At 48.9% G+C, this 25,889-nt stretch overlaps 1 protein-coding gene across 1 annotated transcript in view; it reads left to right on the top strand.

The window, feature by feature from the left end:
• The first annotated feature begins 8,853 nt into the window (after nt 1-8,853).
• LOC141171938 (IgGFc-binding protein-like) overlaps nt 8,854-25,889 on the top strand; it is a 323,247-nt gene continuing 306,211 nt past the window's right edge. The window contains exon 1 of the mRNA XM_073655650.1: nt 8,854-8,986. The gene's annotated coding sequence lies outside the window, so the exon portion shown is untranslated. The remainder of the gene's footprint in view (nt 8,987-25,889) is intronic.

The following is a 25,889-nucleotide window of genomic DNA, read 5'->3' as shown; positions in this document are numbered from 1 at the left end:
TCTGGATAAATGGCCGGAGCTCGCCACTTACGCCTTGGAGATCTTGTCATGCCCTGCAGCCAGTGTTCTGTCTGAGCGTGTGTTCAGCGCTGCTGGTGGTGTGCTGACAGATAATCGCACGCGGCTTTCCACTGGAGCAGATTCTGCTTGTGTACAGTGGATAGAGGCGGTCGACAGGATGTCTTACGCGCAGCTGCAAACCTCTGAAGGACCCTGCATCTTGTTGTTCGGGGGACGTGCTGTTTGAGAAGCTCCACATACATTATGGAGTTCATCTTCACCCCTTCAGGGATCCTAAAGGGGCCGACAATCTCTCTCCCCATGATAACAGCCCAAAACATTACTCCACCTCCTCCTTGTTGGCGCTGTAGCCGTGTTTGCATGGGTTATCCATCAACCAGCCATCCTCCACTCCATCCATCTGGACCATCGAGCGTTGCACGGCACTCATCCGTGAACAAAACAGTTTGGAAATCAGTCTTCATGTAATGTTTGGCCCACAGGAGCCGTTTCTGCTTGTGTGAAGTGGATAGAGGAGGTCGACAGGATGGCGTATGCACAGCTGCAAACCTCTGAAGGACCCTGCATCTTGTTGTTCGGGGGACGTTGGAGGCACCAGCAGCTTCAAAAACTTGTCTGCTGCTATGACAAGGCTTTTTTGCCGCTGCTCTTTTAACCTGACGTAATTGCCTGTAGGAACGAGTCCTCAATTTTCCCTTATCAGCACGCACACGTGTGTACTGTGAATCAGCTACATACTTCTTGATTGTGCGATGATCAGGATGAAGTGTCTTGGCAATGTTGATTGTAGTCATGCCTTGACCTAAACACTCCACAATTTGTTGCTTCTCAGCAGCTGACACATCCTTTTTCTGTCCCATTTTGGCAGAAAATGTAGGCTGCTTAATAATGTGGGACAGCCTTCTTAAGTAGTCTTGCCTTTCATTGGACACACCTGCCAAACTAATTAGCACAGGTGTCTGCAATTGCTTACAGTGATATAAAGAGCCCTGACACACATCACCATCAATGAGTTTAACTGACAAACAAACAAATTCTTCCCTTATCACTCCTAAACACTTTTTGCATAATAATTTGGAACACAGTGTACATGTGCTTTTCCACAAAACACCAGTGGTTCACGTAGTGAATCTTACAGTTCTAACTTGCCAACCGTGGTCTGTATGGAGTTGTCCAATAAAGGGCCCAAAATTAAGATAACATAGACGGGAGAGGTCTCTATGAATAGGAATTCCTAAGTATTTGATACCCTGTGAGGGCCAGGCAAAGGGAAAGTTGGACTGGACGGAATCCTGTATGGATTTGGGAAGGGAAACATCGAGGGCCTCAGACTTTGCTGCATTGACTTTAAAATTTGACCATGTAACAAAGTGATCTATTTCAGCCATAACAGCAGGGATGGATATATGTGATTGAGTGATATATACTAGGATATCAACAGCAAATGCAGAGCACTTGTACTCGGTGCCTCCCACCTCAATCCACCTAATATTGGGGTTATGGCGAATTGATGAGAGCAGGTGCGCCGTCACTAGGATGTATAAGAGAGGGGACAGAGGACATCCCATTTATCTTCAGCCTAGGTGACGTATTGCGATACAGGGCCGTGATTTTGGCTATAAAAGGGTCCCCTAGACCCCTACCCCAAGCTTTTTAAGAGAATCATATATGGCGTGCCAGGAGACTCTATGGAATGCTTTCTCAGCATCCAACGAGAGTATCTAATTACAAATTTTTAACTGCATCTAGCCCAGGAAATACTTTGTGCCTAGTAGCAGTGTCTGCTAGTCAGTGGATTATCCCAGCTGTTAAGCAAGCTACACTACCTGTAGTTTGGACACTTAATTTTTTCAAAGGAAATGCTTCGGGCCCCCGGGACACTCAGTGAAGAGCATCGGGGAGGCACCCCAAGGCACAGGGGCTGGGACTGGCGATAGGACACATTGCGGTGGACCGTCAAGCTCAATCCTTATAAAAGATTTTTAACTGCAGCAGCTTTAGTGGACGCTACTGGAGCTGGAACTCTTTTTTATTATAAAAATAGAAAACCTATACACACGCCATCAACATCCATTAATCCCCACCCCATAACATTACAAAGTTTTTGTCAACAAAAAAAAGAGGCTAAGCTGCCCAAAACAAAAGGAGAGGGTAGACCATACCAAGATGTCTTGATGAATGTCCAAAAACTGAATCCAAGACTTTACCCATATGCCGGTCCAGGGTCCACAAGGGCCATAAGAGTCAATTTCACTGCGCGAGAGTCCACGAGAGTCTATGAGTCCTTTGAGTCCATATTTGGCTCGGCTCCGCTCTCTGCTCTCTTCTCTCCCTCACTCTCCCTTGTTCTCTTTGTCTTTCTCTTTGTCCCTCCTCCTCTCCGCCTCCTTTCAGGCTCCGGTGTTTTTGTGGAAAGGGGAGAGAAAAGAGACAGGGACCGCATTACCATACATTCAATATACCCAGACATACTACAGTCTACTCAAAACACGGTCCATCGCCCTTCAACATAAACATAAAAAAAAAAAGAAAACCAACGGGAACTTACAAAATTCTATATACACTATTATATATATATATATATATATATATATATATATTTTTTTTTTTTTTTTTTTTTTTTTTATTTTTTACATTTTTTTTTTTTTTATTTATTTATTTATTTATTTTTTAATTTATTTTTATTTTTTTTCCCTGTCCCTACACCACACGTTATTTCTATATATAAAAGAAGCTTTCCGTGGATTCAAACTCTTCAACACCTGTTTACAAGACATGTGCATTATCCCAATAAGCCACTGGAACATCACTTAGACTATCATTATACCTATCATTACCTTAAGTTACTATTATACCTATCATTACATTACATTACATTGTACAAAACAAACCTTATCAACATTATCAACTTACACCTTTTAAGCCATGGCTCGGTGCTTGCGAGCCCCATACACCTTAATATTTCTGAAAAACAAAAAGCTATAAGTGAAAAGTAACAGCCCACCACCGGGAGCCGGACAGACAGGCACTCTCCCTACATTTTAAAAGAAAAAAGAGAAACTAACTCTCCCTTCCTATCACTCACATAAAAAAAAAAAAAAAAAAAAAAAAAACTATCCCTACATAAAAGAAACCTGTCCCTACCTGTCCCTCTCTGTCCCTAAAGCCCTATCTACCTCACCTCGTGCCTATCTATCTCGCCCTATTCTGGCCCTGACTGTCCCTAAAACACACTGCCCCTTTATACCTAACTAACTATCCCTCTCTGAGAACAAAAATTATTAACACAGTATATCTGTCCCTAGGGCACACTGAAGGAGAAACCCCTCCAAAGGAGAGAAGCCCTCCTTGCGCCCAGCCTGTCAAAATCCAGCGAGCGCACTTTACCAAGGTCACCCAGAATGTTCCTAACCACCTCTTCCTCGGGGAGGACCTTTTGCTGCGTTGACACTAGACAGCGTGCATTCCATGTGTGAAACCTAACCACTAAATTGACTAAGAATAAAGTGCCCCGAACTCGGCCACCAAGGGACCTGAATGCTCCATATGCCCACTCCGGATAGGAGAGGCGAGCCAGTTGAGGCCAGCCTATGGAAGCACCCACCCTGGTGTAGACCCCTGTATTGAAGGGGCAATGAAGGAGGAAGTGCTCCATGCTTTCCAGCACGTCGCAGCATTCCTCACGAGGACAACCCCGATCATCGGAATTCCTGTACTTCAAATTGCCCCTCACATACAGCCTCCCGTGGAAGCAGCGCCAAGCCAAGTCCCAAAACTTAAGGGGAATCTGGGCAGAATTTAATAACCTCAGCCCCCCCTCCAGATCCCGACTTGGGCAATCCTTGAGGGCCAGAGGCTTCTGGAAATGGGTCAACAGGACCCTCCTGTCAAGGAATTTCCTCGGCATGGTCCTGATCTTCCACATTCCCAGACCCCACCGGCGGATTACCTTCAGAACCGGGGTAGCATAAGCCGGGAGATGCCCGTGCGGTGTGCGCAGATCCTTCACACGTCCTCCTCTCTCCCATTCCTGGAAGAAAGGCTGAAGCCACCCCCTACAGGAGAATACCCACGGAGGAGCCCTCTCTGACCAGAGGTTTGCCACATTGGTCTTAAGAAAGGCATTCACTAGGAACACCACCGGGTTGACCATACCCAAACCACCTAGTCTCCTCGTACGGTACGTGACCTCCCTCTTGATTAGGTTAAGCCTGTTTCCCAATAACATCTGGAAAAACAGGCCATAGACCCGTGTCCAGAGAGGTTCTGGCAAGATACCCACGCTGCCCAGGTAATTTAACAATGGAAGCAAGTACCCCTTGATCAGGTTCACCCGCTCCCTCAGGGTTAAAGTCCAACCCTTCCACTGGTCCACCTTCTGGGCGGCGATCTTTAGCCTGCCCTCCCAATTTTGTTGGGGGTAATCCCCCGGGCCGAAAATGATGCCTAAGATCTTAGCCGTGGACTGGGGCTCTGGGAGGGTGTCCGGGAGACAAAAACTGGGGACTCCCCCTCCCAGCCAGAGACTCTCACATTTTTCCTGGTTAATCTTCGACCCGGATGCCTCCGAGTAGCGGTCAACCTCCGACATCACCCAGTCGGCCTCCTCCTTCGAGGACACAAAAAGGGAGACATCATCAGCGTACGCCACTGCCCTCAAGGTGGCCTCCGGGGCCGCCACGTCCATCCGGACTCCCGCCAATGGTCCACCCTCGATCCTCCTTAAAAAGGGGTCGATGGCAAACACGTATAACAGCGGGCTCAACGGACAGCCCTGACGAACCCCGGATTCCACCTCAAAAGGGCGGCCGGACCAACCATTCACCAACGGGAAAGTCTCTGCCAGAGGACCAGAGGTAGTCGTGATTCACCCGATCAAAGGCTTTTGCCTGGTCTAGGGACAACAGGAACCCCTTCCAGAGACCAGCCCTGTCCTGCTCCACTGACTCTCGGACACCGAGCACAGCACTAAAAGTGCTGCGGCCTGGAACAGAACAGTGCTGGGACCCCGAAAGGAGCCGGGGCGCAAATTTCACCAACCGATTAAACAGCATCTTAGCCAGTACCTTCCGGTCTGTATTGAGAAGCGCTATGGGACGCCAATTCTCAATACAGGACGAGTCCTTACCCTTTGACAGGATAATCAGGGCTGACCTCCTCATTGAATGGGGAAGAGCACCCGAGGAGAGGCATTCGTTTAACACCTCCGTCAAGAGGGGGACCAAGGAGTCCCTAAAGGTCTTGTAGAATTCAGACGTTAAGCGGTCTGGACCTGGCGATTTTTTGGGCCGGAGCCCATAAATGGCCAGTTTCACTTCCTCTTCCCTGATTACCTCGGTCAAAACACCAAGAGAGGGGTCATCCCCTGGTTCAGGGACGGCTTCAGCCAGGAAAGCCGACATCACGTCCTGATTCAGATCCCTCTTTCCCAAGAGGCGTAAGTGGAACGACCTGACGACTTCCAAGATCCCTGATTTGGATAGGTTCAGGGAGACTCTACCATCAATCAGGCCGGTCACCACTTTACAACCTACTGACATCTTACAATTTCTGTAAGGGTCGGGCGAGCGGTACCTCCCGGAATCCTTTTCAAAAACTAAAGATGTGTGTCTATCGTACTGACACCTCTTAAGTAAAGACTTCACCCTGGAGATTTCCTCGCGGTCACCTCCAGTCGAAACGAGCTGTTTGAGTTTCCTCCTCAGACCTTGGTACAAATGGTACTTACTCAGGTTCCTGAGGCTAGAGAGCTGGCGGAAGAAGCTCGCAACCCGATCCTTGAACATCTCCCACCACTCTGACTTAGTGCTACACAGATCGAATAGTGGTACCTGGCTCTGAAGAAAGTCCTCAAAGGATTGTTTCACCTCCGCTTCTTCCAGCAGGGATGAATTCAGCTTCCATAGTCCTCTCCCCATCCGGGGGGTTTCTGCAACATTCAAGGAAAAGAAAATTAGACAGTGATCGGAGAATTCCACCTCCACAGCGGACACTGCTGAAGAGACGGCCTCCTCCTTTAAAAAAAACCTGTCTATCCTTGACCTACAGCTACCTCTGAAATAGGTGAACCCACTGTGACCTGGGGTGTGCCGGATGTGGACATCCACCAGGCGAGCATCACTTGCTATGCTATTCAAGGCAATGCTATCATAAGCCAGCCGGCCCTTGGCACCTCCCCTGTCACGCAATCTTGTGACGGTGTTGAAGTCACCTCCAAAGACCACCTGCTGGCTTGTAAAAAGATAGGGCTTGATCTTCATAAAGAGACATTTGCGGTCCCACTTAGACTGAGGACCGTAGATGTTTATGAGCCGTAGCTCTTGTCCCCTCATGAAGACGTCTAAGACCAAGCACCTCCCCATTTCTACCTCGATAACCCTCCGGCATTCAACCGCTGCGGCCTTAATAAGGACCGCCACCCCGCTATACGGCTTGGCCGCAAGAGACCAGTATGAGGGCCCACACCTCCACTCACTTTTCGCCTTGTGAATGACCCCCATGTCCGTTAGCCTGGTCTCCTACAAGAATAAAACTTCAGCCTCAACCCGGATGAAAAAATCAAAGGCCGTGAATCTGGCCGCATCAGACTTAATACTGGCGACATTAATGGACGCCAGTGTCAACGGGGTGGATGCCGCCATTGCATGATCGATTTAGATGGGCTTTTTCTTCCTCCCACCCTCTTCACCATCCGAAAGGGGCCCCGTACTACTCCCCCTATCACACTCCCGGCGCTTGAGGGAGACCGAGGTATCTATGGAGCCCCCCTTCCCTTCCTCACCACCGGGCACGGGGACAGTCCCTCCCCCAGAGGAAGATGGTGTAACCCCCGAAGAAGGGACCTCGCCATCCCCCACATATTCCCCAGATGACACGGATGGCACACCCGGCTCCTCACCCCCGACCTCCGGCACATCAGGGTCCTCGAGGGCTTGGAACCGGTTAGAGACCGGGACCAGAAGGGAGGTCGCGGAGCCTTCCGCCGGCACCTTTTTGGTCAGTTTGGGGGCAGATCTAACAACCCCCTTCCCTTTGTTCTTCTTGTTCTTGTTCTTCTTCCTCTTAACTAGGGTTGCACTGCCATCCATTGCTCTAGGCTGCGCCTCGTCCCCTCCAACACTTTCATACTGGGAGGAATCTGAGAGCGCAGCCATCTCCTCCCTCTCCAGCCTCCTGATCTCCTCGTTCACCGCTTTCTCCCCCAGGGCCTCAGTGGCGCCAGCCGAAACCCCCGGAGGGTGGACTGTCATCACCCCAGTTGCCTGGGGATCCAACTGCCCCTCCCCCACATGACGCCTCACCTGCCTCCGCTGGTAAGAGGGGTTGTGGGCCCTGCTGCTCTTCTTCACTGGCCCTACAGTTCCCTCACCTCCGCCGACCTCAGGCCCCACAGGGGGTGCACCGCCGTGATTTACCCAGACACGGATACCCCCCACCTGACCGAAGACAGCATTGGCAAAGGAACGAGGGCAGCGGCTGAATGGATGCCCGACGGCATCACACAGGTGGCACCTAACCGTACCACAGGAGGCAGCGAGATGGCCAACCTCGCCACACAGGGTGCATTTCTGCACCCTGCAGGCTACACTAAGGTGCGTAGGATCGCCGCACCTGTGGCACACCTTCGGTTGCCCCTGGTAGAAGACCAGGATCCTATCCCTTCCAAGGAAGGCCGAGGAAGGGATGTGGGTGACAGTGCCGCCGGACCGCTTCAACCTCATCATGAAGGTCCAGCCCCCTGACCATATGCCTTCATCCAAGATTTTTTTGGGGGTCTCCACCACTTCACCGTACCGGCTAAGCCAGGTCATTATGTCAATCCCAGAGAGTGACTCGTTACAGGTCAAAACGGTCACTCTCTTTGGTCCGTTTTGGCGGGATATCGCCTCAGCGACGAGACCCCGCCAATCGGGCATCTCCTTTGCCAGCTCGTAATTCGACCAGAAGAGCTCCATGCCCTCCGGTCGAACGAAGCTGACATCAAAGATGGGAGCGCCAAAAGGATGTATCAGGGCAAAGATGTCACTTGCCCTGAAGCCCATCTCCAGAAGGAGCTTCACTACCCTAGATCTTGGAGGGCACGCATCACTGCCCCTCCACCGGAGATGGACCACATTCCTTCTGTTCACCCCCTGCCCGCCTGTAGGGAGAGACCATACGGTCTCACCCCCCCTTTTTTCTTGGAAGGCCGCCTGTCCAAACTTATCCAGCCAAAAGGACAGGTCCACGTCCCTCCCCTCTACAGAGATCATCCGCTCCCCATGCCTGAGACCCTGCAGAAAAAGGCGGTGGAAATCTCCACCTCCCATGCCCGGGTGTGAGGAAGAGCCTGACACTACCTCTGAATAACACATACCATTTGTGGTGGGCGATGGACCGGCCCCTGCTTCACCATTCACCCCATTACCAACACTCTCCCCATTGCCACCATTATTTTTCCTTACTTTTCCATTTTCCTTACCTACTGCTTCATTTTCCGCAACACTCCCACTGCCTCCCCCTAGAGGTGGCCATTCCTCCATCTCCACACATTCCCCACTTTCACCGTTTTCACTTCCATTTACTCTTTCATTCACACCACTATTTATACACTTTTTTTGTGCATCATTCACACCATGCGGTTTTTCCTCCCCACTCTTTTTTTGCTGTTCTTTTTCCCCATTCCCACCATGCGTTTTTCCCGCTTTTCCTGCTACACCATTTACTACAGCATTATTTTTATTACTCACTTCATGCTTTTCCCCTAGACTCTTTCCTTGTTTTGCTGTTTTAAGGTGTTCTACCCCTTTAAGGTTCTCAGAGCTGCAGCTAGAAACAGACACACCCTGCTTCACAGCAGGGCATGCAGCAGAACCAGTGAGAGCTGCAGCAGAGCATTGCTCCCCCAATGCCTGCTGCAGAGCGTCACTCCCAGAGGGACCAGCCACCGCCGAGGACCCCGCCAGCCCAGGCAACACAGTGCCAGGTAACATATTGCCAGCGGGGGACCCCGTCGGCGCGGCCCTCCTTGCCGTGGTTGGGGGTGGGGCTTCAGATGTTGTGCCATTTTTTTGTTTCTTACAATGTATGTTTCCTGCACTTACATTACCTGCATTTTCCCCTGATACCGGCACTGGGGCCCCTGCAGCCTTGGGTGGAATTAGGCCAGCGGGGGACCCCAGCAACACCGCGCTCCCTGCCGGAGGTGCGGTCATGGACGCGGCCGGTTGCTTCACCGCCGCGGTATCCCTGCTACACCTCCCGCCCTCACTCTCTACCGGCGCCGAGGTCCCTGCGGCCCCAGATGGTGGCGGGCCCCCAGGGGACCCCGGCGACACCGCCCCTTCCACCGGTGGTGTGGTCCGGGATACGGCCGGCCGTTTTACAATCGCGGCCCTACTCCCGCCCTTTTGAGATACCGGCGCCGTGGCCCCTGCAGCTCCAGGTGGAAGCAGGCTTGCAGTGGACCCTGGCAGACCGGCACCCCCCGCCGAGGGTGCGGGCGGGGTGAGGATGGCCGCGGCAATCACGGTTGCCCCTATGCCCTTCCTAGCGGGCCCCGGGGCCCCCGCAGACCCTGTAGATGACATACTCGCAGGGGACCCCGGAGGCACCACCCCCCCACCAAGGTGGGGGTTCGGGTCAGCCGGACCTGCGGCACCATCCTCATGTTTGGTCCTTGCCCACCCCCCCTGCTATGACCAGCAGTGGCGGCTGCCTGTACCACGGTTACGTTATTCTCCCTGCTCCCTTGCACTGGGGCCACATCAGAACCCAGGCTGGGGTGGGAAACGGGCCCACAGTGGGACCGAGGGGTCCCAGGAAGGGGGACATAAATGTATTTCTCCTCCACCACCTTTTTTTTTCCTTTCTTCTTTCTTTCCCCCCTCCTGGTTACCTCATCCTGGCAGTCCTCATCCCTAAATCTTAGCTGGGAGTAATCCACTCCCGGGGACTCGAGCTGCCGGATCTGGCACATGAGGTAACCCCCCTCGCTACTGCTGCTGTCACCGCTCCCCTCGTCCTCCGATAGACTGGAGTCCAATGGGAGCGCGAGCTGGTGGGGTTCCAGCAGCCCACTATGCGTGACTCTGTGATCACTTACCGAGTCCCCAGGCAGGCCCTCTGTCTCCTCTTCCTCCTCCTCCTCTGATGATCATGATGACAATGATTCCTCTGCCTGGGCCAGGCGACCAGAATCCCCCTAGCACCCTCTTTGTGACGGCAGCCATGCTCCAGAACCTCTCGTCGTTCACCAGTTTCTCATAGAAGGGACCTGCATTTTCCAGGATTTCTTGTTTCCTTTTTTCCAGACTTTTTACTGAGCTTTTCAGCTCCTTAATCTTGACAGGCAGGGGCAGCCTCTGGCCGCCCGATGCACCATCTGCGGCCAGCCGGGCACACCGCAGCTCCTCCCGGAGTCGTCCCAAGGTCTTACCGGCCTCCCCGTACTCGCGGAGGTACGCACTCAGGCGGGAGCCATAGGTGCCAACAGGCTCCCCCTCGGCCTGGACGCCCCAGTCCTTGTGGACGGCTGAGCCCCCATGAGTACTAGGCCCCTCACCGAGAGTAGAGATGGTAACTGCGTCTGGCCCAGCTTCGACTTGTGCCCTGCTGCCCCTCCTCGCCTTCTTCTCTGTTTTGGCCACTTCCTTCTTGGCCTCCTCCTTCTTAGCCTTACCCTCTATTGGCTTTTTTAGCCCTTAATGTTCTCCCTTTCATAATGTAGGAAGGGGGACTCAAAGCTCCCAGAAAAGTCCAGACAGGGCTCCCACCCCCGGTACCAACCGAGGGGTGGGAGACGGGGACAGGCCCCACTAAAGTCCTCAACCCACCCTCCATCTCCTGGGTCCGAGAAGGGGGGGGTCCCTGTAGGCAAGCAAAGACTTGGAGCTTCAGCTCCTCTCTCCAACACCTGACTCTCTCCACCAGACTCCGCCCAGGAAGTGATGCGGCTGCTGGCATGAGACTTGCCCTTCAATAGATCCTTGTAAAAGGATTTAAAGTGTACTCATTCAAATTAGAGAGAAAATGTAAATTAAAAAGATTAGAACCTGTCTCCACCGCATAGGGGCTCGCTCGACCCACCAGCGGACAGGCACCAGTATTGGGAGAGGGGGGCTGGCCGTCAGGGTCCACCGCAGCTCTGGCACAAACCCGGCGACACGGAGTTTGCACGGGCAGGAACGGACTGGCCGTGTCGGCTTCGCACTTTTTTGGTTTTAGAAGGGCATGACATGCCTATATCTGTGTCTCCACCTCCTTTTACTCCTCCACCTCTTTTCTTTTCGCATGACTATATGTACTTGTCACTTTTCCATGTGTTAGTTGTGTCTTCTGAGCAGTTTGTCAGCTTTTGGACACCTTTGAAGGTGTTTTCTATGTGTTTTTGTTTGCCTGCCATTGGTTTTAAAGGTGTTCGACAAACAGTTTGGCGAACATACGGGTGTTCGACGAACCGAACCGAATTCAAACACTACGGGGGTAGCTCAACACTAGTCAGTAGAAGACTTTTTTTCTGCTATGGGTCTATTATATGATGATCCTGATCGAATCTCATCTGCTGAGGCAGAACTCAGGCGTTTGAATCAGGGGTCAGGTGATGCTGAGATTTATTGCACACACTTTAGAAGGTGGGCTTCTGAAGTCAGATGGAATGATCCTGCTCTGAAATGTCTATTTCTTGCTGGTCTTTGTGAAAGAGTTAAGGATTTGCTAATTGCATTCCCTGCACCTGAGACTTTGCAGGATGCCATTCAATTAACTGTTCGTGTGGATAGGAGGCTGAGATCTAGGCAGAATGAGGTAAAAACTCCTGTAATGTCAGGTACTAGTCCCCAGAAAATCTGCTCAGATGGTGGAGAACCAATGGAGGTTGGGGCGATGTCGCTCCGCTCTCAGGAAAGAGACCGTGTAACATCCCTGGCGGCATGCTGGCATGGCTTACCACCTTCCACCCTGCAAGACCGCCATCTTACCTATCAGTCCAGGCTGCACACTTTGCTCCAGTATCTGCTGTGTGCATGTCTCTTGTCTGATTGCTTAGGGTGGCGGCGCTGTTACTGCCTGTTTCTTATAGTTACTGTGTGCACAGTCCTAATGCGTCCCCAGCCTATTGCTGTGAGTCACTGGATACATAAACCACCTCCACCCAGTAGGAGGTGCCTGAGCAACACTTTCTGTCAGTGTGTTCTGTGCAACTGAGTTGCCAGGTCCTGTCCTGTATCTTGTCTGTTTCCGCCACCCTGGGGGCTGTATACCCAGGCCTGTTACCTGTATCTGTGACTTCTAGTCTGTTTCTGCCACCCTGGGGGCTGAGTTCCCAGGCTCGTTCCTGTATCTTGTTCCTGGTTCAGTTCCTGTCTGAACAGTGTCCTAGCCCATTACTTGTTTGTCTCTATGTCCGTATCTTCCCTTTTCCTGCAGTGTCTGAACCTGCACCTAACTCCAACTCATTGTCTCTGTACTTCTGTTTGTGAGTTTAGTGTCCATTCGCTACTTCATTGTAAGTACCTTCTGTATATTTGCTCTGCTTGTCTACTGCACCTGCGGGTTTTGGTCTGCTCTGCTTGTCTACCGCACCTGCGGGTTTTGCTCTGCTCTGCTAGACTACCGCACCTGCGGGTTTTGCTCTGCTCTGCTTGTCTACCGCACCTGTGGTTCTCTTCCTGTATTCCAGTCTGTACTGGTCCCTATCCTGCCTGCGTTCCTACCTGCCAGTACCCACCTGTCTGCATACCTGCTGTGCCTGCCAGTACCCACTTGTCTGCATACCAGCTGTGCCTGCCAGTATCCACCTGTCTGCATACCTGCTGTGCCTGCCAGTACCCACCTGTCTGCATACCTGCTGTGCCTGCCAGTACCCACCTGTCTGCATACCAGCCGTGCCTGCCAGTATCCACCTGTCTGCCTACCGGCCGTGCCTGCCAGTACCCACCTGTCTGCCTACCGGCCGTGCCTGCCAGTACCCACCTGTCTGCATACCGGCCGTGCCTGCCAGTACCCACCTGTCTGCATACCGGCCGTGCCTGCCAGTACCCACCTGTCTGCATACCAGCCGTGCCTGCCAGTACCCACCTGTCTGCATACCAGCCGTGCCTGCCAGTACCCATGTGTCTGTATGCCAGCCTAACCTGCCTGTTCCTGCATTCCCCAGTGTGGGTCAACAGCTGTGACCGGGGTCTGACCTGGAGTAGCACCTGGTCCCTCTGCTTGGTTCCTCCCTGGTTCACTGAGTCGACTGAGCCGCTGTGTGACCTTGGTCGGACCGAGTTGATACTTAGTCACGCCCCTCCGGGCACTCCTCGGTTCATGGTCCAGTGGGATCACTAACCATGCTCACGCCAGTCAGTCCGGGCGTGTGCATAACAGACCGTAGGTTCGCCGGGGGATTGTCTTTATTGTGGTAAAGCTGACCATTTGATTAAGTATTGTGAGCTTCGTTTAAGTAAAGAAAAAAAAAAAGGTCAGTTACGCCCGTATAGCTTGTTTACGCTCTGCAGGAGTATATCTTTCTGGGAGTACTACTTTGTAGGGAAATTTGATTGAATTTCAGGTATTTGTAGATTGTGGTTCAACACATAATGTGATTGATAAAGGGTCTTTGGAAAAACTTAAATTGAAATCCAAACCTTTGTCATCACCTATATCTGTGATTGCATTTGATAACACTCCATTGAAATGTATTACTCACAAGGTTGCTGCATTTCCCCTCACTATCAATGGTCTTCACCAAGAAATTTTGGACTTAGTTGTATTAGATAATTTACCCTCTCCGGTCGTTCTGGGATTACCTTGGTTAAAACTGCACAATCCTTTGCTGGACTCGTCTACTAATATGATTAAGTCTCGGTATCCGAAATGCTATGATAAATGTTGTAATGGTCGCATTGTGGCTGTGGGAAAAGGGGAATTACCTGTACCTATTCAAGATTTTTGGAGGGTTTTTTCGGAGGAGGAGTCGCAAGTTTTACCTCCTCATAGAGATTATGATTGCGCCATTGAGTTTATTTCAGGGGTTACTCTTCCCAAAAGACACTTGTTCAATCTAACTATCCCTGAAAGAAAGGCCTTGAAGGAGTACATACAGACTAGCCTGGCTGCTGGTCACATTAGACCTTCTAAGTCGCCTGTGGCAGTTGGATTTTTCTTTGTTAAAAAAAAGGATGGGGGTTTACGTCCATGTCTGGATTTTCGTGAAATTAATAAGATTACCATACTCAATTCCTACCCATTGCCGTTAATTCCTGACTTGCTTAACCAGTTGGCGGGGGTCAAGTGGTTCTCTAAGATTGATCTCCGGGGGGCATACAATTTGTTGCGAGTGAAGGAGGGTGATGAATGGAAAACTGCTTTTAACACTCCGGTGGGTCATTTTGAGAATCTGGTGATGCCTTTTGGTCTTCCCAATGCACCTGCATTTTTTCAGAACCTTATTAATGACATCCTGAGACCTTTGATTGGTAAGAATGTGGTTGTGTATTTGGATGACATTTTGATTTATTCGCCAGATCTGGAGTCCCATTGGCAGAATGTACGTGAAGTTTTGCAGTTATTGAGTGATAATTCACTCTTTGCTAATCTGGAGAAATGTGAGTTCGCTGTGCAAAAAATTAGTTTTTTGGGCTACATTGTCTCCAGCAAAGGCTTTGAGATAGACCCGGTGAAGGTTCGGGCTGTGCAGGAATGGCCTAGGCCTGTTGGTTTGAAATCTATACAGAGATTTTTGGGTTTTGCCAATTATTACAGGAAATTCATTAAGAATTTTTCTGTAATTGTTAAGCCTCTAACCGATCTCACCAGGAAAGGTGCTAATACGGTCCAGTATACTACTGAGGCCATTGAAGTGTTTAAGTGTCTCAAAGAGAGGTTCAGTTCAGCCTGAGACTCTTGCTAAGGCTTTTGGGAAGGAGATTGTCAGGCTCCATGGTGTTCCCACGGACATTGTTTCCGATAGAGGACCACAGTTTGTAGCTCACTTTTGGCATGCTTTTTGTGACAGATTGAAAATTCATTTGTCATTCTCGTCAGGATATCATCCAGAGTCCAATGGACAGACTGAAAGGAAGAACCAGGATGTCGAGCAGCTTTTGAGTTGTTTTGTGGCAGACAATCAGGAAATGTGGTCAGAATTTCTACCACTTGCTGACTTTGTCCTTAATAATCATACTTCTTCCTCGGCTGGTTGTTCTCCTTTTTTTTGTTGTACTGGCAGGTATCCATCTTTTGGTCCATTTTCCAAAGTTGGGGCTGCTGTACCGGAGGAGAACAAAAAGGTATTTTGAAAAAAAAAAAAGAATCTTTGAAAATTCCTTCTAAAAATCTGGGGCCTAAATTTGTGGGTCCTTTCAAAGTGGTTCAGATTGTCAACTCGGCAGCTGTGAGGTTGGGCATTCCCTCGTCCTGGAGGATTAATTCTGTGCTTCATGTGTTGTTACTTAAGAAGGCGCACATGCCTTATAAGCAGGCGAAACCTACTGTTCCTCCTGTTGATGAGGACGGTAAATTTGAGATTTCTCGTATTTTGGATTCCAGGTGGCATAGAGGAAGATTACAGTATCTTGTGTCCTGGAGAGGTTTCAGCCCTGAGGATAATTCCTGGGTAAAGGCCGAGGACATCTCGGCCTCAAGGCTAATTAAGGCTTTTCACAGGAGATTTCCTGGTAAGGCTCGGCCTAGAGGATCCAGAGGATCCTCGTAAAAGGGGAGGTCCTGTTAGAATCTCTGTTGTTTTACTATCGGCCATCTTGTTGTGGTTTGATGGCTTCTAGTCTTTTCCTCTGGTGCTGAGTTTCTTGGTCACGTGATCTCTGCACTCCTTATTACACAGCACCTGGCCCCCATTCCATGCTGGACATCAGTATTGTAACGCTCATGCTCTGGCTAAGTAGCCTGGTTTAGTTCTTCTTTCTTTTGACTATTGTTATCCTGTGACTTCTTGTTCCACCAGTTTTGTTTCCTTTAATCTTCGTTTCTGCAACTAACTTTTCTGTTAGGTGGTCTCCTGCTTTTGCTCCCAGTCCTTAGATATTTTAGGGACCCCTTTCCCTTTCCTACAGGTCTTCGTTTGAGTTCAGTGCAGGAGTTTCGGTGGGGCGATTCATAAGAAATAGGTCACCCACCCCAGCATAGGGTAAAGCTGAGTCTCAGTGCAGGGACAGCTTTTCCCTCCTATTCCTTAGTTCTAAGTTGCAGAAAATAACAATTTCAGGTTGTTAACCTGTCTGCGGTTAGGTTGGATGTTCCTACTTCCTGGAAGATTAATCCTGTGTTTCATGTTTCCTTGTTGAAAAAGGCGGATGTATCTGATAGGGATGCCACTGTCTCAGTTCCTCCTGTGGTGGAAGACGGCGAATATGAAATTTCACGTATCTTGAATTCTAGATGGCATAAAGGGAGTGTACAGTATCTCGTCTCCTGGAAGGGTTTCGGTCCCGAAGATAACTCCTGGGTAAGGGCGGATGATGTCTCTGCTCCTAGGCTTGTTAGAGCTTTCCACAAGAGGTTTCTGGATAGGCCTGGGCATGGAGGATCCGGAGGATCCTCTTAAAAGAGGGGGTACTGTTAGAACCCTCATGTTTGCTTTTTCCATCTTGTGTTTTGCGGTCACGTGACCATCTGCCTTTATATTCCAGCTCCTCCTTTTGGGCTGTGCTGGACTTCAGTGTTGTTTGACTGTTTTGCTAGCCAGGTGCTTCGGTGCCTATCTCTCAGTTCGCTTGGTCCTTTGGGACATCTAGTACATTTTTGTCAGTTTATCTTTTGCTTTCTGCAACAACTTTCTCTGTTCAGGAGGTGTCCCTTTTTTGTTCCAGTCCTTAGTTCTATTAGGGACCCCTTACCTTTATTCTATAGGTATTCGTTCAGACTAGCCTAGGACTAAGGCGGGTCTGTTCGCTAGGAACAGGCAGCCTGCTACATCGTAGGGATTCAGCTTAGTCTTACTGTAGGGAAAGCTTTGCCCTTCTTTCCTTAGTTCTTGTTGCAGATCATAACTGTAGAGATTTGTGGCTTTTACACAGCATAGTTAAGTTTGTGAAGATACAAGCATAATGTGGAAGGTTCATGCTGATAGGCATAATGAGGAAGGTTTCTGCCAGACCAATTTATCGGATTAAGAGCGCAACTGATAAAATCCCATTACAAAGCAGCAAACAGATATTTGAAGCTGTTGTAGCCTCTGGAGTCCCCCAAGGTGTAGGATCCTCCAAAGGCTGCAGTTGTGCATAAACCTACCACTCAGCCATTTGAAAACAGTGCTCGGTGAACATTAATGGATTCAATGCAAAATCATCTCCTGCTGTCAATGCCTCTTCTAATGCTACAAAGAAACCTCTGAGTCATTGGCTGCTATGGACATAAAAGGAAAGACTCGTGATGCGGCCACCATCCTCACCTGACCTCAACCCTATTGAGAACCTTAGAAGTATCCTGAAACAAAACATCTATGAGGGTGGAACGCCGATCACATCAAAACAGCAGCTCTGGGGGCGATTCTGACATCCGGCAAAGAAATTTAAGCAGAAACTTTCCAAAATCTCACAAGTTCAATGGTTGCAAGAATTGTGGTTGTGACATCACAGAAGCTCCTATGTTACATATAACTTGGCCTGGTGAGATGATTTGATTGAAAAAAGGTTTTGATATCAGTAATAGTGTTGAGCCACCCCCGTAGTGTTCGAGTTCGGTTCGGTTCGTCGAACACCTTCGAACACCGTTAAAACCAATGGCAGGCAAACAAAAACACATAGAAACACATAGAAAACACCTTCAAAGGTGTCCAAAAGCTGACAAACTGCTCTGAAGACACAGCTAACACATGGAAAAGTGACAAGTACATATAGTCATGCGAAAAGAAAAGAGGTGGAGGAGTAAAAGGAGGGGGAGACACAGATATAGGCATGTCATGCCCTTCTAAAATCAAGAAACCTGGAGTAAAAATCTAAAATCAGCCTAACAACTAGAGATGAGCGTTGTTCTACTCGAACTGTTCGCCAATCTCAAATTCGAGCTGTTTTGGGCGGTGTTCGAGCCGTTCGGCGAACACGAACGATTTGAGAAAAATTCGGCTGTTCGAGGTTATGTTCGATAACTGTTCGTGCACCAAAATCATAACTGGATTTTTTCTCAGTAACGATGAAAATTAATGTTAATACGCAGTTTGAGTGTACAGCGGGGTGGGGGGAGGGGCAGGGGATGGATCTCTGCAGGAATAATGAAGATCTCCATTTTTTTTTCTCTTTCCCGCATTTACAGTGGGGAGGTGCAGTCTGTCAGCCTATCAGCAGCGCACACACGGAGCGAAGTGCTTTTTTTCACATAAGCAAGGGCATGTGTCATTGGCAGTGTATGTCACATGTCCTTGCCCTATAAGACCAAGCCATTTTCCCCGTCGCCACCATTTTCTCACTGCTGCAGCTGCGTGTTAGACGGCACCGCTGTTGCTGTGTGCGCTATACCTTGTTAATTTCAAGCCAATTTTCGCACAAATCTACAGATAGCTTGGGAGTAGGGAATAGTTGTGATTGCAGTCCTTTTAAGGACTAGGTTACAGCATTTCCTACGACTTTTATCAGGCAGGTCTGTGCTCTTAAATAGATAGATTGTGGGAGTAAAGACTAATTGTAATTGGAGTCCTTTTCAGGACTAGGTTACATCAGTTCCTATCAGTTTTTGCCAGGCAGGTCTGTGCCAGTGCTGTGCAAGTTTTTTTCACAGCATTTGGCTGAATCTAGCAAAGCTAATCCTTTTTGGCCTATTGCAGAGTGTGTTAGTCAGTGGAGTAGCCTATCTGTGTTGCAAGATATACCACCTGTGTATAGAATACCAATTTTTTTACTGCACCTAGTGAAGTAAAATCTTTTGGGCATAGCATCATTCTATTAGTCCATCTATACTGACCTCCATCAGGTTGCAAACTGAATATAATTTTTTTCTGCATCTAGCTCTGAAAAAATATTTGGCCTTCTAGCAGTGTGTGGGACTTTCTCTATTAGTCCATCTATACTGACCTCCATCAGGTTGCAAATTAAAAATAATTTTTATCTGCATCTAGCTCTGAAAAAATATTTGGCCTTCTAGCAGTGTGTGGGACTTTCTCTATTAGTCCATCTATACTGACCTCCATCAGGTTGCAAATTAAAAATAATTTTTATCTGCATCTAGCTCTGAAAAAATATTTGGCCTTCTAGCAGTGTGTGGGACTTTCTCTATTAGTCCATCTATACTGACCTCCATCAGGCTGCAAATTAAAAATAATTTTTATCTGCATCTACCTCTGAAAAAATATTTGGGCTTCTAGCTGTGTGTGGGACTTTCTCTATTAGTCCATCTATACTGACCTCCATCAGGTTGCAAACTGAATATATTTTTTTTCTGCATCTACCTCTGAAAAAATATTGGGCTTCTAGCTGTGTGTGGGACTTGTTCTATTAATCCATCTATACAGACCTCCATCAGGTTGCAAACTGAATATAATTTTTTTCTGCATCTACCTCTGAAAAAATATTTGGGCTTCTAGCTGTGTGTAGGACTTGTTCTATTAGTCCATCTATACTGACCTCCATCAGGTTGCAAACTGAATACAATTTTTTTCTGCATCTACCTCTGAAAAAATATTTGGGCTTCTAGCTGTGTGTGGGACTTGTTCTATTAGTCCATCTATACTGACCTCCATCAGGTTGCAAATTGAATATAATTTTTTTCTGCATCTAACCCAGCCAATAGTTTTGGCCTAATACCACAGTTTGTCCACTCAGCTCTGCTCGGTTCCCATCCATTGTTTTTTTGTGCAAACAACTCCAGAGTTGTGAATTAGTTAACCACCAAAATGAGTGGAAAAAGGCCTGCTGCTGGTGGAAAGGGGAATAGGCGTGTTGGGAAGGGGAAAAAAGGTTGTGTCCGTGGGGTAGGTGTTAAAGCAACATTAACATCTGCAGAAGAAAGACCATCTTCCAGCCAAACTAAAATGTCTACTTCTTTTAGCGGACAATGTGATAAGATCCCTTTCTTACGGCCACGCCAATCGCTACAAATTCCAGATGAGGCACAAAAACAGCAGGTGCTTCAACGGATATCAAGTGCTCCTTTAAGTGGGCTCTCCTCCACATCAACTTCAACATCACAAATACTCCAGTCCTCAAAGGTGTCACCCCAATCGCACTTGCTTCCTCACAGCTCCCAAATCTCCAGCTGCCCGTCTGAGTATGAGGTAGAACAGATGGTTGAGTCTGCAGAGCTGTTTACTCATACTATAGGCTGGGAATCAGAGGTCGACTCCAGCGCTTCTGTGAATCCAGACGAGGAAATGATCTGCACTGATGCCCAGAATCTTTATGAGTCGGATCCAGGACCAGACGCAGAAAGTTCTGACCATAATGTAGACCCTCATTCCCAAACTGTAACTCCTGTTGGTGGAGACAATGAGGAAGACGATGATGAGACTCAAATACCTGATTGGAGCGACAACTTTAGTTTTTTGTCAGGGCAGGCACAGGTTGGCTCTGAGGACGACGGGTGTGATAACGCACAGGGTGATGATGATGAGGTTGGAGATCCCACTTACTGTCAACCCACAGTCAGCCAAGAGATGAGGTCAGCAGAGGAGGTGGAGGAAGATGTTAGGGACGACGAGGTCAGGTTGCGCCTTCCTGGACAGAGACGTAGTAATGGAAGCACGTCAACAACTGCATCCTCAAACACAACTCTGCCTCTCACCACAAGTCGTGGTGGCTCTTCAGGTCGCATGGGTGCTAAGCCTTGCATAGCCTGGGCATTTTTTCAGATCGATAAAGATGACCCAACTCGTGTTATCTGTAACATTTGTCAGCAAAAGCTAAGTAGAGACCAAAAAATACATAGTTTGAGTACTTCATGCATGAACCGGCACATGGACATGAAGCATAAGTTGCAGTGGGAAGCTCAGTGTGCTACAATGCGGCCTAGCCGGCCGGGCCAACCACCGTCTGCCATATCTTGTGCATCCGCGGCCTCTTCATCCTCTGTGACTGGGGGGTCAGCAGTCACACCTGTTTTGGGGCGCAGACCTGCCACCTCTTTACCCGCAACAGCCAGCGTGATTGGCAGGTCATCATTTTCTTTGGAGGTGGTAACACCAGCTGGTGTTGAGCGCTGTCCGACATCGATAGCACCACCTTTGGATCAAGGCAACCTAACATGTCCGCCTGCATCTTCCTCACAGACCGGCAGTTTGCCGGGGACACCCTTATCAACCCCGTCTAAGCACAATAGCCAGCCCTCGGTCCCTCAGATGTGGACAAGTAAAAGACCATTTCCTCCTAGCCATGAGAAAGCTAAGAGGTTGAATTTCACCATCTGCAAGCTCTTGGCTACAGGAATGCTGCCTTTCCGCCTGGTGGACACAGAGGATTTTCGAGACCTTATGTCCGTCGCAGTGCCCCAGTACCAGATGCCCAGTCGGCACTACTTCTCAAAGAAAGGTGTGCCTGCGCTCCACCAGCATGTCGCACACAACATCACCGCTTCTTTGAGAAACTCTGTGTGTGACAGGGCGCATTTCACCACAGACACTTGGACGAGTAGGCATGGACAGGGGCGTTACATGTCGCTGACTGGGCACTGGGTAACTATGGTGACAGCAGGACAAGGGGCTGCTGTCCAAGTCTTGCCGTCCCCACGAGTTGTGCGTCAATCCTCTTTATGTCAAAGTTCCTCCACTGCTTCTGCCTCCTCAACCTCCTCTCGGTCTTCCACCTGCACCCAAAGCCTGTCTGGCCATGCCACAAGCTTTCTAACTGCGCAGAAGGGATCCTGCTCACCTCCTTACTATGCTGGCAGTAGGGCTCAACGTCATCAGGCGGTTTTTACTTTGAAATGTCTGGGAAATGTGAGTCACACAGCTGAGGAGTTGTGGTCAGCTCTGGAGAACCAATTTCATGAATGGTTGTCTCCACTGGACCTGAAACCAGGGAAGGCCGTGTGCGACAATGCTGCAAACCTGGGTGCGGCCCTTCGCCGGGGCAATGTCACACACGTGCCTTGTATGGCTCACGTGTTGAACCTGGTTGTCCAGCAATTTTTAGCCCACTATCCCAGACTAGATGGCCTTCTGCAGAGGGCACGGTCGCTGTGTGCTCACTTCCGCCATTTGCATCCCGCAGCTCAGCGACTTGCATCTCTACAGAAGTCTTTGGGCCTGCCACTTCACCGGCTAAAATGCGATGTGCCTACCCGGTGGAATTCAACTCTGCACATGTTGCAGCGACTGTGGCAGCACCGACAAGCCCTGGTGCAATACGTTCTGACGTATAGCCTGGGCCAACGAGATCCAGAGGTGGGGCAAATCACACTGGAGGAGTGGTCTCAGATCAGGGACCTATGCACCCTTCTGCACAGTTTTGAAATGGCGACGAAGATGTTTAGTGCTGACGATGCCATTATCAGCATGACTATTCCGGTGATTTACATGCTGGAGCACATGTTAAAAAGAATTCGGAGTCAGGTGGTGGCACAAGAGGAGGTGGAGGAAGTAGAGGAGGAGGAGTTGTATGCAGAAGGGCTAACATCTGCAAGGTCCAGACGGTCGGCAGCACCAAGGCGGCAGGCATGTGAGGGTGGGGGAGATGGTTTTACCAGGGCACATGGTAGCAGCCAAACTAGTGAGGAAGGTGCAGGAGCCCAGGAAGAAGTGGAGGACGAACTGATGGAAGACTCATCAGTTGAGGGAGACCTTGATCACATTTCTGTTGTGCGAGGTTGGGGGGAGAGGACAGAGGAAGGAAGCATGATTGTTACCTCGCCACCAACACAACAGGGACTTGGTGCTCCTGGATGCGCAACACACATGAGTGCCTTCTTGCTGCACTACCTGCAACATGACCCTCGAATTGTGAGAATTAGAAATAATCCTGACTACTGGGTTGCCACACTGTTAGATCCCCAGTACAAAAGTAAATTTGCAGAAATTATTCCTGCCATAGAAAGGGATGCACGCATGCAGGAGCATCAGCAGAGACTGTTGCAGAATCTTACATGTGCTTTTCCACAAAACACCAGTGGTGCACGTAGTGAATCTCACAGTTCCAACTTGCCAACCGTGGGACCGTTAAGTGTTCAGCACTCAAACCGTAACAGAACCACAGTATCTGCTGGTAACATCAATTTTGCGGAATCATTTCACCACTTTTTCAGCCCATCCTTTGCAAGGCCACAGGAGACAAGAAGTCTGACACATAGTCAACGCCTTGATACGATGGTACAGGAGTATCTCCAAGTAAACATTGAAGCCATGACTGTGTCACTGGACCCTTGCTCTTTTTGGGCTTCCAATCTGGATAAATGGCCGGAGCTAGCCACTTACGCCTTGGAGATCTTGTCATGCCCCGCAGCCAGCGTTCTGTCTGAACGTGTGTTCAGCGCTGCTGGTGGTGTGCTGACAGATAAGCGCACGCGGCTCTCCACTGATAATGTAGACAGACTCACGTTCATAAAAATGAACAAATCATGGATCCGAAACGACTTTTCTACCCCTGTGTCATCCTGGGGAGAGTAAAAGCTTGATGATTGGTTAAAATCACCCTACCAACCGTTTTAAGCTTTCAAATTACTAATCATGTTTATCTGTATCTTGGCTGGAAAATAAATTGGGCTTTGTAGCAGTGTACAGCACTGATCCTATTAGGCCATCTAAACTAAGCTCCACCAGATTTAAAATTAATAATAATTTTTAGCTGCATCTAGCCCGGAAAATAATTTTGGGGCTCCGAGATGCGCAAGACACATAAGTGCCTTCTTGCTGCACTACCTACAACATGACCGTCATATTGTCAGAATTCGAAGTAATCATGACTACTGGGTTGCCACACTCTTAGATCCCCCAAACTTTTCGATCAACCTTTTCATTTTAATAAAGACCAAAAAAATGGTCATTTTTGAAATTATAAGCATTAGCAGGTTATTAGAAACTGAAATTAAACAGTTTTCAACTCAAAACTTTATTCTAGGTGATGTTACATTTTCACATAGGACCCCTTGTTCGAAAGGAGCTTCTGAACTCTCTCGTCCATTGAATTTGTCAGGATTTGGATGGTTTCTGCTTCAATTGTTTTGCATGAGGACAGAATACCCTCCCAGAGCTGTTGCTTAGATGTGAACTGCCTCCCGCCATCATAGACACTCCTTTTGATGATGCTCCAGAGGTTCTGAATGGGGTAGAGGTCAGGGGAGCATGGGGGTCACACCATAAGTTTGTCCCCTTTTATGCCCATATCAGCCAGAGATGCAGATGTTTTATGTGCAGCATGAGATGGTGCATTATCATGCAAAAAAATGATCTTGCTGTGAAATACACGGTTCTTCTTCTTGAACCATGGCAGGAAGTGCTGTTTGAGAAAATCCACATACATTATGGAATTCATCTTTAGCGCCTTCAGGGATCCTAAAGGGGCCGACAATCTCTCTCCCCATGATAGCAGCCCAAAACATTACTCCACCTCCTCCTTGTTGGCGCTGTAGCCATGTTTGCGTGGGGTGTCCATCAACCAGCCATCCTCCACTCCATCCATCTGGACCATCGAGCGCTGCACGGCACTCATCCGTGAACAAAACAGTTTTGAAATCAGTCTTCATGTAATGTTTGGCCCACTGGAGCCGTTTCTGCTTGTGTGAAGTGGATAGAGGAGGTCGACAGGATGGCGTATGCACAGCTGCAAACCTCTGAAGGACCCTGCATCTTGTTGTTCGGGGGACGTTGGAGGCACCAGCAGCTTCAAAAACTTGTCTGCTGCTATGACAAGGCTTTTTTGCCGCTGCTCTTTTAACCTGACGTAATTGCCTGTAGGAAAGAGTCCTCAATTTGCCCTTATCAGCACGCACACGTGTGTACTGTGAATCAGCTACATACTTCTTAATTGCCAAGACACTTCATCCTGATCATCGCACAATGTTGATTGTAGTCATGCCTTGACCTAAACACTCCACAATTTGTTGCTTCTCAGCAGCCGACACATCCTTTTTCTTTCCCATTTTGGCAGAAAATGTAGGCTGCTTAATAATGTGAGACAGCCTTCTTAAGTAGTCTTGCCTTTCATTGGACACACCTGCCAAACTAATTAGCACAGGTGTCTGCAATTGCTTACAGTGATATAAAGAGCCCTGACACACATCACCATCAATGAGTTTAACTGACAAACAAACAAATTCTTCCCTTATCACTCCTAAACACTTTTTGCATAATAATTTGGAACACAGTGTACATGTGCTTTTCCACAAAACACCAGTGGTTCACGTAGTGAATCTTACAGTTCTAACTTGCCAACCGTGGTCTGTATGGAGTTGTTCAATAAAGGGCCCAAAATTAAGATAACATAGATGGGAGAGGTCTCTATGAATAGGAATTCCTAAGTATTTGATACCCTGTGAGGGCCAGGCAAAGGGAAAGTTGGACTGGATGGAATCCTAAATGGATTTGGGGAGGGAGACATCGAGGGCCTCAGACTTCGCTGCATTGATTTTAAAATTTGACCATGTAACAAAGTGATCTATTTCAGCCATAACAGCATGGATGGATATATGTGATTGAGTGATATATACTAGGACATCATCAGCAAATAGTGAGCACTTGTACTCGGTGCCTCCCACCTCAATCCACCTAATATTGGGGTTATGGCGAATTGATGAGAGCAGGTGCTCCGTCACTAGGATGTATAAGAGAGGGGACAGAGGACATCCCTGCCTTGTCCTATTGGTGATTGTGAAAGGTGATGAAAATGTTCTGATGCACCCCCTGGGCCTTGGGACACCCGGAGCCGGACCCTTTTTGGTGGATGCTGGTGGTTGTAGTCTTCGTGGCGGTGACCCGGTTCCGTGGCTCAGGGTGGTCAAACCAGTGGCGGAACTATTTATGTGGTTTT

The sequence above is a fragment of the Phyllobates terribilis genome, unplaced genomic scaffold (assembly GCF_046119375.1).
Source record: "Phyllobates terribilis strain yellow unplaced genomic scaffold, ASM4611937v1 Scaffold_12__6_contigs__length_324123572, whole genome shotgun sequence".
NCBI lineage: Eukaryota > Metazoa > Chordata > Amphibia > Anura > Dendrobatidae > Phyllobates > Phyllobates terribilis.
Note: the sequence above shows the minus strand (reverse complement) of the source record. Positions and strands in the feature narration are given on the sequence as shown.